Genomic DNA, 14,408 nt, shown 5'->3' with positions numbered 1-14,408 from the left:
GCTGGGCCACCGCTTTTTTACGGCGGCCCAGTCTAAGCGATGCACAGGGGAGCGCGGACCCGGCTCTCACATGAGAGCCGTGGCCCTGCTCCAACAGCCCGGACCGGCAGGAGCGCCATCCGGGCTATTTAACACTTTACATGCCGCGGGCAATGGTGCCCGCCGCATGTAAAGTGCTGACAGAGGGAGTGGACTCCTTTTGTCTCCCATCGGCACCCCGCAAATGCAATCGCGGGGTGCCAATATGTTTGAAGGCTACCTGGCATCTGTTGTAGGCCCTGGTCCCGGCTGTAGTAATTTCCAACAGGCTGCGCCTCTCTGGCGCAGCCTGCTGGTCCATTAAAATGCAATGCACCATAGGGATAATGCACTGCATTTTAACCACTTCAGCCCCCCTACCTTAAACACCCTTAATGACCAGGCCACTTTTTACACTTCTGACCTACACTACTTTCACCGTTTATTGCTCGGTCATGCAACTTACCACCCAAATGAATTTTACCTCCTTTTCTTCTCACTAATAGAGCTTTCATTTGGTGGTATTTCATTGCTGCTGACATTTTTACTTTTTTTGTTATTAATCGAAATTTAACGATTTTTTTGCAAAAAAAATGTCATTTTTCACTTTCAGTTGTAAAATTTTGCAAAAAAAAACGACATTCATATATAAATTTTTCTCTAAATTTATTGTTCTACATGTCCTTGATAAAAAAAAATGTTTGGGTAAAAAAAAAAATGGTTTGGGTAAAAGTTATAGCGTTTACAAACTATGGTACAAAAATGTGAATTTCCGCTTTTTGAAGCAGCTCTGACTTTCTGAGCACCTGTCATGTTTCCTGAGGTTCTACAATGGCCAGACAGTAGAAAAACCCCACAAATGACCCCATTTCGGAAAGTAGACACCCCAAGGTATTCCGTGAGGGGCATGGCGAGTTCCTAGAATTTTTTATTTTTTGTCACAAGTTAGCGGAAAATGATGATTTTTTTTTTTCTTACAAAGTCTCATATTCCACTAATTTGTGGCAAAAAATAAAAACTTCCATGAACTCACTATGCCCATCACGAAATACCTTGGGGTGTCTTCTTTCCAAAATGGGGTCACTTGTGGGGTAGTTATACTGCCCTGGCATTTTAGGGGCCCAAATGCGTGCAAAGTAGTTTGAAATCAAAATCTGTAAAAAATGGCCGGTGAAATCCGAAAGGTGCTCTTTGGAATGTGGGCCCCTTTGCCCACCTAGGCTGCAAAAAAGTGTCACACATCTGGTATTTCCGTACTCAGGAGAAGTTGGGCAATGTTTTTTGGGGTGTCATTTTACATATACCCATGCTGGGTGAGAGAAATATCTTGGCAAAAGACAACTTTTCCCATTTTTTTTATACAAAGTTGGCATTTGACCAAGATATTTATCTCACCCAGCATGGGTATATGTAAAATGACACCCCAAAACACATTGCCCAACTTCTCCTGAGTACGGCAATACCACATGTGTGACACTTTTTTGCAGCTTAGGTGGGCAAAGGGGCCCACATTCCAAAGAGCACCTTTAGGATTTCACAGGTCATTTTTTACACATTTTGATTTCAAACTACTTACCACACATTAGGGCCCCTAGAATGCCAGGGCAGTATAACTACCCCACAAGTGACCCCATTTTGGAAAGAAGACACCACAAGGTATTTCGTGATGGGCATAGTGAGTTCATGGAAATTTTTATTTTTTGTCACAAGTTAGTGGAATATGAGACTTTGTAAGAAAAAAAGAAAAAAGAAAAAATCATCATTTTCCGCTAACTTGTGACAAAAAATAAAAAATTCTAGGAACTCGCCATGCCCCTCACGGAATACCTTGGGGTGTCTTCTTTCCAAAATGGGGTCACTTGTGGGGTAGTTATACTGCCCTGGCATTCTAGGGGCCCTAATGTGTGGTACGTAGGTAAATGACCTGTGAAATCCTAAAGGTGCTCTTTGGAATGTGGGCCCCTTTGCCTACCTAGGCTGCAAAAAAGTGTCACACATGTGGTATCGCCGTATTCAGGAGAAGTTGGGCAATGTGTTTTGGGGTGTCTTTTTACATATACTCATGCTGGGTGAGAGAAATATCTCGGCAAAAGACAACTTTTCAAATTTTTTATACAAAGTTGGCATTTGACCAAGATATTGATCTCACCCAGCATGGGTATATGTAAAATGACACCCCAAAACACATTGCCCAACTTCTCCTGAGTACGGCGATACCAGATGTGTGACACTTTTTTGCAGCCTAGATACGCAAAGGGGCCCACATTCCTTTTATGAGGGCATTTTTAGACATTTGGATCCCAGACTTATTCTCACGCTTTAGGGCCCCTAAAATGCCAGGGCAGTATAAATACCCCACATGTTACCCCATTTTGGAAAGAAGACACCCCAAGGTATCCAATGAGGGGCATGGCGAGTTCATAGAAATTATTATTTTTTGGCACAAGTTAGCGGAATTTTATTTTTATTTTTTTCTCACAAAGTCTCCCTTTCCGCTAACTTGGGACAAAAATTTCAATCTTTCATGGACTCAATATGCCCCTCAGCGAATACCTTGGGGTGTCTTCTTTCCGAAATGGGGTCACATGTGGGGTATTTATACTGCCCTGGCATTCTAGGGGCCCTAAAGCGTGAGAAGAAGTCTGGAATACAAATGTCTAAAAATGTTTACGCATTTGGATTCCGTGAGGGGTATGGGGAGTTCATGTGAGATTTAATTTTTTGACACAAGTTAGTGGAATATGAGACTTTGTAAGAAAAAAATATATAAATTCCGCTACAGGGGGGCGATCAATGACAGGGGGGTGATCAATGACAGGGGGGTGATCAGGGAGTCTATATGGGGTGATCACCCCCCTGTCATTGATCACCCCCCTATAAGGCTCCATTCAGATGTCCGTATGTGTTTTGCGGATCCGATCCATGTATCCGTAAAAAACATACGGACATCTGAATGCAGCCTTACAGGGGGGTGATCAATGACAGGGGGGTGATCAATGACAGGGGGGTGATCAGGGAGTCTATATGGGGTGATCACCCCTCTGTAAGGCTCCATTCAGACGTCTGTATGTGTTTTGCGGATCCGATCCATGTATCCGTAAAAAACATACGGACATCTGAATGCAGCCTTACAGGGGGGTGATCAATGACAGGGGGGGTGATCAGGGAGTCTATATGGGGTGATCACCCCATGTCATTGATCACCCCCCTGTAAGGCTCTATTCAGACGTCCGTATGTGTTTTGCGGATCCGATCCATGTATCAGTGGATCTGTAAAAATCATATGGACATCTGAATGGAGCCTTACAAGGGGGTGATCAATGACAGGGGGGTGATCAGGGAGTATATATAGGGTGATCACTCCCCTGTAAGGCTCCATTCAGACGTCCGTATGTGTTTTGCGGATCCGATCCATGTATCAGTGGATCCGTAAAAATCATACGGACGTCTGAATGGAGCCTTACAGGGGGGTGATCAATGACAGGGGGGTGATCAATGACAGGGGGGTGATCAGGGAGTCTATATGGGGTGATCAGGGGTTAATAAGGGGTTAAGTGACAGGGGGGGGTGTAGTGTAGTGTGGTGCTTGGTGCTACTTATTACTGAGCTACCTGTGTCCTCTGGTGGTCGATCCAAACAAAAGGGACCACCAGAGGACCAGGTAGCAGGTATATTAGACGCTGTTATCAAAACAGCGTCTAATATACCTGTTAGGGGTTAAAAAAATCGCATCTCCAGCCTGCCAGCGAACGATCGCCGCTGGCAGGCTGGAGATCCACTCGCTTACCTTCCGATCCTGTGAACGCGCGCGCCTGTGTGCGCGCGCGTTCACAGGAAATCTCGCGTCTTGCGAGATGACGCATATATGCGTGACTCTGCGCAGGGCTGCCGCCTCCGGAACGCGATCCTGCGTTAGGCGGTCCGGAGGCGGTTAAAAGCAATCAAAATACTGTCTATTATAGTCCCCTTGTGGGACTATTTAGTGATAAAAAAAAAGAAAGAAAAAAAACACATTAAATAAAAAAAAATACGCTTTTTTTCTATTGAAAGTACCCTTTTCAAAAAAATAAAAAAAAACAAAAAAACAAAACTCCCCCATATGTTTGGTATTGCCGCATCCGTAACGACTACATAAATATCACATAAATGATCCCCTACGGTGAATATCGTAAAAAAAAAAGCAAATTTATTCTTAATTGCCACCGAAAAAAATGTAATAACAAGCGATTAAAAAGCGCCATTTACTTGAAAATGTTACCAATGAAAAATGCAAGTCGTCCCGCAAAAATCAAGCCCTCACACAACCCCAAAAAAAAATAAGTTATGGATCTTGGGAAGCGGAAATGCAAAAACATTTTTTTCTTTAAAAAAAAAGGGGTTTTATTGTAAAAAAGTAGTAAAACGTAAAAAAACTATATGTATTTGGTATCACTGTAATCATACTGACCCAGAGAATAAAGATATTATGTTATATATACCGAAAAATGAACGCAGTAAAATTTATAACGTAAAAACGCTGTGGAAGTATTGCTTTTTTTCCCCATCTCCCTCCCAGAAAGAGTTAATAAAAGTTAATCAGAAAGTTATGTGTACCCCAAAATGGAGCCACTAAAAACTAAAACTTGTCCCGCAAAAAACAAGCCCTCATAAAGCTATACAGACGGAAAAACAAAAAAGTTATAGCTCTTGGAACGCGACAATGAAAAAAGGAAGAAAAACGCTTGGTCAGTAAGGACCAAACAGGCTTGGTCACTAAAGGGTTAAACATACGGTTTATACTTGGCAATATAGCCATGTGTATCCTTGAGATTGCTGTGCAGTATATTCATTCAGTAGATCTTGCTTACTATTACACTACATCTTCCTTCCCCTGGGCTTGAATGATCATAACTATTCATGCACTTTGAAACTGAACTTGGTTGTGACATTTGCTGACCCGATAGTTCTTGTCCAAGTTCAGTCCTATCACTTGTACATTTTGAACAGGTGTTGGTGTCATAGTATCGGCTATAAAGAGATTGGACAGGGTTAGTCACTGGCGCATATTACTGTAGATTTGAAAGGTTGATGTAGTGTTCCAGTTAATGATATAAAACTTGTAACTTTTGGGTTACTGTACTTGCCAGTGTTTTTAAAGCCAGCCAAACCAGGTAATAATAAGCTATTTCTTAAGTCACACCATTGTGTACCACATTTGGAGGGTGTTATTCCCATGGTACAGCTTCAACAGTTTGAAGTGATACTTTTTAAAGGCTAAATGCCATATAGTTCATTTGTGATATTTATGAATTTTAAATGTAATACTGTGTACTGTAAAGTTAATGTGGTAGAATGCATGTATTAACAATTACATTTTACCTTAAAGGGGTTATCCCATGAATAATGTAAAACATGACATTCAGACATCACATAGGACATGACAACCTCTTTCTAACACAGCCAGAACCAGTCCTGTACCTCACATGGATCCAGAGATCTCCCCATTCATTGCTCTGCTAGATTTATATCAAGCTGGCAGCTCAAGGGGAGTGTCTTTTCTGCTGCAGCTCGGGGGCGTGTCTCAGCTCCCCCTATCACAGCTCAGGGGGCGTGTCTCAGCTCCCCCTATCACAGCTCAGGAGGCAGTTAAAGGATGAAATTGAGCATGTGTGGCCATCTCAGTGAGCAGGTCAAAGAAATAAGCAAGTTTAACTATACAGATACATTTTATTGAATAATTCAGTAGCTATACAAAACTTTTAATTCAGATCCAGGTGCTGGTTTGAAAACTGTAGAATATTTTTCGTGGGACAACTCTTACTGCGGCCCCACAGTAGAATGTATGGATTTCAAAGAGCTACGGCCACCTGAACTTTGGGTGCCTACTTTGTAAGTAAAACATAAAAAGAACGTATATAAAACATAATTAATGATATGACATTTGGAATCATTATTTAATAAAATAGTTCAACGTGTAGGTAAGCTTTAAAGAGGACACACACCTTTGCAACTATTTTTGTCTTGCATTTAAGCATCTGAAAAAAACAACTGAGCAATACTGCTTGCTTTGTATTCAGTTCCTATGCAGACCTGTGTTTCTCCATGGTAACAAATATAACCCTGTGTGTGCCATGTTTTAACCATTTTGACCCTCTTAAAGTTAACAGTATGGAGCCAGTAGACAGAGTAATATACTGTAGCTTTATTTGATAAAGTTCCCTACTCTGCTGATGTCTAGTGTTTGACAACCGTATACTTGAGAAGACTTTTTTTCAGACTACTGCCTCCCCTTGCAATGTTTTGAGATGCGTCTATTTTTGTGTTATGCAAGTGAACAATCAGTTCTTGAAGTTGACGTGTTGGAAGCAGGAAAACCAGGCAAGCATACAGATCCAAGCAACTTAGACAAGAGCCAAATTATGATAGCTTGACGTTCGTGTCAAAACATCTTCAAAGGAGCAGGTCTTGTGGGGTGTTCCCAGTATGATATGGTTTTAGTACCCTACCCACCAAAAGTCATTCAAGGAAGCAGAACCGGTGACCTGGCAGCATGGTAATGGGTGCAAAAGACTTACTGAGGCATGTGAAAAACAAAGGCTAGCCCATCTGGCTTGACCTCACAGAAGAGCTTCTACTATTGCACATGCTGAAAAACTTAACGACCAACAAACCATTATTTCATTGTTGCCATAACTTAATAGTACAAGCCGTGATTAAAAACCTTTAATTAGTAATATGTCTTAACTGAAAATCATAATTACAAAAAATGGAGAGGCAATAGTGGATGCATGACACAAGCAATAAACTGTAATTCAACATTTGGATGTCTCAGTAGAGGGCCTGAAGAGAACAATATCTTGGCAGTAGAAAATGTCTTAAAAGGGTTTTCTGGTACTTACTGTAGATATTGATGGCCTTTCCTTAGGATATGTTATCAATATCAGATCAGTGGGAGTCCGATAGCCCACACCCTCACCAATACCTGTTTCAAGCAGCCACCAGAGCTGGAAATTGTACATGTTACAGAGCTGGAAGCAAAAGGTTCCTTCCACTTTCAATGGCCATACCAGCGTACTGCAACTCAGCTCTCATTCAAATAAATGTACACTGTTCAGTACACTGATGCTGGAATTTACACAGTGTATGGAGCCTTCCGTCAATGGTATAGTTTCCAGCATCAGTGGCTGCCCGAAACAGCTGATTTGTGGGGGTGAAGAGTGTAGGACCCCCATTGCTCTGTATCTAAGTACCAGAAAACCCCTTTAAGGGCTTCAGGAGACCGATCACTTGAATTGGCTCCTTCACTAGTTAAACCTATTATCGGGCTAATATATAAGAAAAGGATCTAATAAACCTCCTACAGTAATTAGCAAATCCTACAAATCTCAAGGTTGTGCCGAGATTTTTAAGAAGTGCGCAATACTGGATGGTCTGCACCATGGCAGGATCCATGGAAAATCCTTTAGAGGTAATGATGTACCCCAAAAAGGACACACTCTCCACTCCAGACTCACACTTCTCCATCTTAGAGACAAATATCTCTAAATTTAAAGGGGTTGTCCAACCCTTTTCAAGTGATGGTCTAGCCTCACGACAGAACATCACTATCTGATCGTCGGGGGTCCATGGCGCTGTCCTTGGTAAGTTGTGAGAAGGTCACGGCGCTCACAGGAGGGCCGGTGCCTTCTCAAACAGCTGATCGGCAGGGTCCCAGGTGTCAGACCCCAACTGATCAGATACTGATGACCTATCCTGAGGATACGTTATCAATATCAAAATCTCACAAAACTCCTTTAAGGTCAAAATTAAAGATGATGGCTGCCTTTTTGAGCTGATTAAATACATCTGAGATGAAAGGTAGAGGATATCAGTTACATATGGCGTAGTCAATACAGGGATGAAGATCACCATATTTCTTGGCGGCAAAAAATACAGCAGCAGTCAGGGACCTGGAAGGACTAATAAATGGATTCTCCAGGGTCTTCTTGATATACTGCTCCACCACTCTGGTCTTTGGGAATCTTTGAACTGGGAACTAATTCACTACAACAATCATATTCTTGATGAGGGGCAAAAACATCATTTAAAAAAAAAAGTTGCAGTAAAACATCAGCAAATTCACAATACTCAGCAGCCAGACCCTGGAGACCAGTGGCAGTGACTAAGACCGCAGAACTAAACATCTCTCTATACAAGCCTTAGCTCATTGTATTAATTCTTGTATGAATTCTGCAGAAGCTCAATCAATTACGGGAGGTCAACCAAGGGTACCCCAAAATAATTGGACAGGAAGGAGAATGAACTAGCAGAAAAGAAACTGCTTCACAGTGGATACTCCCTACTGACAACTTAAGAACAGGAGTGTGAAATCTTACAGATCCTGAAGATAAAGGGATGCCATCTAAAGAACAAAGGTCAATGGGTTTCTCCAGAAGCACAGTGTTAATACCCAATCTTTTGACCACATCAAAATCTAAACTATCTGCTGCACATCAGAATCAACAAAGCTTATCCTTCTTTGCCTTGAAAAGCCTGAAGAGACCCAGTTGCATTGTTTCGTCCTCAGTCATGCTAGGATAGGAGACTTCAACTAAATAACACAAAGCAGTCTCCCTCTCTGACCTTCTCTCTCTGATACGCCTGTCAAGAAATTAGGCTGTTAAGAATCACACAGAGGAAATTGTACCATGGCAGGCTTCACCTGGTCAGAGAGGCCCAAAAAACACTGAATATGGAGGCCTGTGTCATTCAAATCACTAGCAGTAATCTGTCTAAATCAGGGATTCTCAACCTGCGGCCCTCCAGCTGTTTTAAAACTACAACTCCCATCATGCCCTGCTGTAGGCTGATAGCTGTAGGCTGTCCAGGCATGCTGAGAGTTGTAGTTTTTCAACAGCTGGAGGGCCGCAGGTTGGGCATCCCTTGTCTAAATACTTCCGGATATTCTTCAACTGTCCTGTGTCCCTGTTTTAAAACATGAAGATAAGCTGCAGCAGGGTCTTCACAGAGGACCCCTAAAGCTAAGTGAAATGCATCCACGTTGTAAAGCAGGATCTCTAGGCCTAAGGGTACTTTCACACTAGCGTTTTTATTTTCCGGTATTGAGTTCCGTCACAGGGGCTCTATACCGTAAAAGAACTGATCAGTTTTATCCTAATGCATTCTGAATGGATGCATCAGTTCAGTTCACGTTTTTTGGCCTGAGAAAATACCGCAGCATGCTGCAGTTTTCTCTCCGGCCAAAAATCCTGAACACTTGCCGGAATGCCGTCTCCGGCATTATTTTCCATTGTAATGCATCAATGCCGGATCCGGTTTTGCAGTCTGCGCATGCGCAGACTTTTAAAAATGTGAAAAAGATAAATACCGGATCCGTTTTTCCGGATGACAACCGGAAAGACGGATCCGGTAGGCAGTTCCGGTGACGGAACTGCCTGGCGGAATCCTCTGCCGCAAGTGTGACTAAATGCCCAAGACAGAGGATCCCCTTGCAACTGAGTTGTAAAAATGTCAACTCTTTGTGTCTTTGACCCTGAAGATCTAGGCCTCAAAGAAAAATACATGTTGCAACTCTCAAAAAATGTTTAAACTGAGAAACGGTTTGGTAAGTTCATACAAGGTTCAGGAAAAGCTGCAGGAATAGCATCATCTCCCTTCAAAATTGCCAGCAAATTGATCCTGAGAAACATTTTGCATCACAGAACACAAGACCTGAGTCTGTTCAGCCAAACTCTGCATAGAACTGGGGTCAGACTGTTTCTAGTGGGGTCGGGTATAATGTAACCACAATGGTTAAGTGCAAGCTGCAGAACTGGACTTTACAAATAGCAATGGCCTTTCCCAAGCCCTAACAGAGGCTCTTGATACTCTGATACCCCCAGGACTTGCAGTATGGCTGAAATGCACAACAACTGGGTAGTCACCAAAACAACATATATGAAACATGTAGCAATACTGACAGTAAAACAAACTGGGGGAAACTAGGAGCTGAATGCTGAGGGTCACAGTAGGAGGTTATTATCTAGCAACTACATGGACGGCAGATGCATGGCAAACAGGTAGATAGCGGACCAAAGTACGAACAGAATGCACCTAGCAAACGTTATATCTGACAACCAGAATTGTGTAAGGCCTGAATACATATAGGCTAGACAATCTGAAACTCCAGCCTAATCAACCAGACAAAGCTAGGTAATAAACAAACCCAGATTCAGAGCTACTCAAACAAACCTAGGTGCACATAACTAGGTGAACATGAAGCAACAGGAAGACCCCTGTTGCTGGTAACATGAAGGTCATGGTCCCTAGCTTCAAGGTGTGCACATGTATTTGGATGTGTGAATGTCTGTAAGTTTGGGTATGTGTCATAAAAATCTGTGTTAGGGCTTATTCATACATTGTGATTTTGTGTGCATAAATATTTTTTTACACAATTTATTTTGCAAAATATGTGACAAAACCACATTGGGTAAATATGACATAACATATAAATCACAGAAAAAAATGCACCAAACGGATATATGACATAACACCACATTTGAACAGTATGTGCTACTAATTATGATGACATTTGTCCAAAATACAGGTGAGGGTGCTTTCACATGTGCTGAATGCAGCGGTCTTCCTGTCATGCGGCCAAACCGTACATGTTTTACTGTAAATTGCTGGTGTGTTGATGCAGTTTTTGCCAGATGGCTTTTACAGGTGAAACAAGTTAAAAGACCTTGTTTGTGGCTAGAGAAAGTGTGCGGCTAAAAAAAACGTAATTGCCCACATTGCAAAAAGACCTCACTGAATCACTGCAGCCACATCTCGATAGCATTACAAGAAATCTCTTTAGCCTGAGCTGGGCCCTATGCCTAGGAGGTTTTACCAGAAATCAGTGCAGTTTTTAAATTGTTAATGGCCAAACAGTGTTTCAGGTATACAGCAGTTTGGGCTGTCAGGGGTACCTCCTTCCTGGAAGTATGTAAGCGGTCCTGTGGACATGCCATAAATGTCTGCTATGGAAATAAACCATCAAGATAAAGTGTGTATTGTAGTGTACAGCTGCATTCTGCTGGCTTTAGACCAGACATCTTTCAGCATTCCTTGCTGGCTCAATGTCTCCACATGGTTTGCTCTGGTGATTTGTATCCAGGGAAGTATAGTCTTTATGTCAGGCACTATCAATAATAGCAGTGGCAGCTGCCTGCAATATAACCTTGGCATATGATACTATTACGTCAGGGGGTGGAAATACTGTAGGCCACTGACATACTATTATGACTTTCCAGTGTTATTTAAGTGATGGTCTAACACTTAAGGCTGGACAACCCCTTTAATCTGGTTATAAATCCCAACTGTACACAGTAATATGCAAAATAACCGTGGACCCCCAGTTATGGGTCTTCAACACAGTGAAAGCCAGATATCCCTCAGGCCTCTTTCACACGACCGTATGGCTTTTTCAGTGTTTTGCGGTCCGTTTTTCACGGATCCGTTGTTCCGTTTTTTTGTTTCCGTTGTGTTTCTGTTTCCGTTCCGTTTTTCCATATGGCATATACAGTAATTACATAGAAAAAATTGGGCTGGGCATAACATTTTCAATAGATGGTTCAGCAAAAACGGAACGGAAACGGAAGACATACGGATGCATTTCCGTATGTGTTCCGTTTTTTTGTGGACCCATTGACTTGAATGGAGCCACGGACCGTGATTTGCGGGCAATAATAGGATATGTTCTATCTTTAAATGGAAGGGAAAAACGGAAATACGGAAACGGAATGCATACTGAGTACATTCAGTTTTTTTTGCGGAACCATTGAAATGAATGGTTCCGTATACGGAACGCAAAAAACGGCCAGTAAACGGGGGGAAAAAACAGTCGTGTGCAGGAGGCCTTACATTGTTTTCAGTGACGGATCCATTCTTTTTTTTATACCGTTCTTATGACTGGACACAAAAATGCAGCTTGCAGCGGTTCTGTGTCCGGTCACAAAACGGAATGCTGCCGGAACGGAAGGCATCCTGATGCATCTTGAACGGACCTCTTTCCATTCAGAATGCATGAGGACTAAACGGAAATGTTATTTTTTTTTCCAGTATTGAGATCCTCTGCCGGATCTCAATACCGGAAAACAACAATGCAAGCGTGAAGCAGGCTTAATAGAATGTGTTCACTGTGAATGGGCTAATAAAAATGGTTCTCTTCCCTGCTAGCATCTACATCTAGTTGCCTCTATGCAGTGAAGTGAGGATCACCATGCAGAGACCTATCTGTAGGAAGAGCGACTGAGCTTGTGTTACCAGCAGCACTTAAGTCAGTAGATGACTGCACGTTGCTATATACTTTTAACACTTGTAAGCTTGCACATCAAATCACTCTGGAAGTTCAGAAATCAGAAATCTAGTATCCAGTTTTAAAGGGAATCTGTCACATATGGCCATGCTAAACAGTTCACAGCACTAGGTAGGGGCTGGGAAAAAACAGGACAAACATTCTTTTTGTGGAGCTTTTCTTATCAGGAGTAGTGTGAATATGAACTTTAATTCTTCATTTCTTACACTCCTGATGAGAAAAGCTCCAAAAAAGATATGGTTGTCCTCCTCTCCCCAATCCCTACTTAGTGCTGTCAACAGTTTAGCATGGTTAAAACTGCTGTCAGATTCCCTTTAACATCCAGAACATAGTCAGCGCACCGGGGATACAAAGGGAACATACACTATCAGCGCTCACCACTGACAGTGTAGAGATGGCAGCAATACAGGGCACTAATATATATATAGATATAGATATATACACATACATAGCTGAAGATAATTAGGACATATATACAGATGGTGGGTACAAAGTGGCTAAAGTGTGTAAAGTTAAGATGCTGCAAACTATAATGGCATGAGAAGTTTCTAAATGAGAACTGCACTTTTTGTACCAAGACAGGCCCAGTGAAACCACAACTACCCATGGGCGACTAAACGATTTTGATGATTTTGTGAAAATGACAGATGACTGGAATTAACTACATACATGACCCCTGTATATCAGTAATTGCTATGATACAATAAAGAAGTGACCTTGATATACAGTCTCGCACAAACACTTCTCCCACATCTTCAACATTTAGTGATAACCGCTTCTTACTGTGACAGCATGAAAGGGAAAACAAGAACTAGGTCAACCTGTTCTTTACTAGGCATAAAACAGACAAAGAAGTGAACTGACTGAAAAAGAGACTGTGCCGTCCATGGCGATGAAACCTCAAATACTTTCTCACTAGCTGTCCGAAATTGTATGGCAATGCTGTCAAAGTTAGAACAGATGCAAAATTTGAAGAGAGTCTGTTACTTAGATGGAAACAACTGACCGGCAGAGGGATGGGCTGTTTAACATACTCTCTACTTATGGTGGATTCTGTGGGGCACATTTATTAAGACTGGTGTTTTAGACACCGGTAATAATAAACGCTGTAAGCTGGCGGTGGTTCCGTCGAAGTTATGAAGAGGTGCACGCATCTCAATAACTTTGGCGCAACCAGCGCCAGTTCTAAATGTAAGACAGCTTCCGAGCGGTCTTACATTTAGACCTTTTTCTATGCCTAAATCGGGTGTAGAAAATGTTGTATGAGATGGGCCTCCTAGCCCGTCCCCTTCCCTGCTGGGCCCACTTATTTAGACCTGGCGTGAGCTAGGCGATGTCGCAGATTGCCGCACAACTAGTTCTTGCGCCGCAATCTGTGTCTGAAATATGCCTAAGGCTACGTTCACACTAGCGTTTCTATTTTCCAGTATTGAGATCCGTCATGAGTCTCAATACCGGAAAAAAACGCTTCTGTTTTGTCCCCATTCATTGTCAATAGGGATAAAACGTAACTGAACAGAACGGAATGCTCCAAAATGCATTTTGTTCCATTTGGTTGCGTTCTTACACCGGAGAGCAAGACGGATAAGTCATGACCCACAATGCAAGTCAATGGGGACGGATCCGTTTTCTCTGACACTATCTGACACAATAGAAAACTGATCCGTCCCCCATTGACTTTCAATGGAGTTCATGATGGAGCCATCTTGGCAATGTTAAAGATAATACAACCGGATTCATCCATTTGCCAGATCCAGCAAAAACGCTAGTGTGAAAGTAGCCTAATTTAGGCATATTTCAGAATGATAAATGACCCCCTATATGCATGTTATAGAACATAAAATGGTCCATCTTTGACAGCTCATCTCGTGGAGTTGCTCATTTTTACTTTCAGTATTAAATAGTGTACAATATCTTTATCTGTCTATAATAGTCAATTTACCAGTTTTATTAGGTTTCCATTCACAGCATAAGGCCCCATCCACACAACCATATTTTTTGAGGGTCAGATGCGAACCCATTAATATCAATGGGGCTTCAAACAATGCGGAGAGCACACTGTGTGCTCTCT

The 14,408-nt window shown here is 42.1% G+C and overlaps 1 protein-coding gene across 2 annotated transcripts in view; it reads right to left on the bottom strand.

Annotated features, from left to right (window-relative positions):
* ADAMTS20 (ADAM metallopeptidase with thrombospondin type 1 motif 20) overlaps positions 1-14,408 on the bottom strand; it is a 289,696-nt gene that overhangs the window by 198,408 nt on the left and 76,880 nt on the right. The gene's annotated exons all lie outside the window — the stretch shown is intronic.

This window comes from Bufo bufo, chromosome 1 (genome assembly GCF_905171765.1).
Source record: "Bufo bufo chromosome 1, aBufBuf1.1, whole genome shotgun sequence".
In the NCBI taxonomy this organism is placed as follows: domain Eukaryota; kingdom Metazoa; phylum Chordata; class Amphibia; order Anura; family Bufonidae; genus Bufo; species Bufo bufo.
Note: the sequence above shows the minus strand (reverse complement) of the source record. Positions and strands in the feature narration are given on the sequence as shown.